This window comes from Calidris pugnax, unplaced genomic scaffold (genome assembly GCF_001431845.1).
Source record: "Calidris pugnax isolate Ruff unplaced genomic scaffold, ASM143184v1 scaffold120, whole genome shotgun sequence".
Lineage (NCBI taxonomy): Eukaryota > Metazoa > Chordata > Aves > Charadriiformes > Scolopacidae > Calidris > Calidris pugnax.
Window position 1 is genome coordinate 639,512 of NW_015090867.1, and position 1,285 is coordinate 640,796.

A 1,285-nucleotide genomic window follows, 5' to 3' on the forward strand; every position below is an offset into this window, starting at 1 on the left:
GGATTTCATGGCCCTTTAAGCACATTTAGGCTTTCAATGAATTTTCACTGAATTTCACTGAATTTTTAGAGTTGGAAGGGACCATAGAGATCATCTAGTCCAACTCCCCTGCTGAAGCAGGATTGCCCAGAGCTTGTCAGAGCATGTTACTCAGGAGCATCCAGGCGGGTCTTGAAGATCTCCAGAGAAGGGGACTCCACACCCTCCCTGGGCAGCCTGTTCCAGGGCTCTGTCACCCTCACCGTGAAGAAGTTTCTCCTCATATTTGAGTGGAACCTCTTCTGTTCCAACTTGTGCCCGTTGCCCCTCGTTCTGTCCCTGGGAACCACTGAAAAGAGTCTGGCTCCCTCCTCCTTCAACCCTCCCTTGACGTACTTGTCAGCATTAATAAGGTCTCCCCTCAGCCTTCTCTTCTCCAGACTAAAGAGTCCCAGCTCTCTCAGCCTTTCTGACAAAGCCCTTTATTATTACAGTCTCAGCTTAGACTCATAACTGACCGCTTGGAAAATTGGAAGCTCCTCTTGATGGGGTCTTTTGACAAGGTTAGCAATCCACTTTGCAGAAGTGACCTCATAAAAACAGCTGCAGGGATTTTTGTTTTGCTTGCAGCCTGTGCTGTAGCCACGTTGCAAACAAGCAGTAGCAGACCATCCCCTGGTCCTCACTGCCCTGAGACCCGCAGCCTTTCCTCCACGAGCAACCTCATTCCATCTCCATTTCGCTGGTACCACTGCTACAAAGTGGGTGAAAAAACCCTAAATCAGCTGTGGGGACCCTATATATTTTTTTAAACTGGAAGAGGGTAGATTTAGACAAGGTCTCGGGAAGGAATTTTGAACTCTGAAGGTGGTGAGAGCCTGGCCCAGGTTGCCCCAAGAAGCTGTGGCTGCCCCATCCCTGGAGGGGTTCAAGGGCAGGTTGGAGGGGGCTTGGAGCAACCTGGTGTGGTGGGAGGTGTCCCTGCCCAGGGCAGGGGGTGGCACTGGGAGGACTTTGAGGTCTCTTCCAACCCGAACCATTTTATAATTCTATGATTATACATATATATATAGGAAACTCCAGGCCGTGCACACAGGGGATCACTGGGACATTTGGAGCCCCCATCATCCTGTGGTGTTTCCCCGTGGCCGCCCGAGCCGCGGCCTCTCTGCTCCGCTGCTGAGCCAAGCACTTCCCAAAGCTCCGCGCCGGGCCGTGTCCTTCAGCGAGCCATCTTCTGGTGCACCAAGGGCCCCGAGAAGGACACCCACTTCCTCAAATGCGAGGAGCCGCGCGCCGAGAGCAG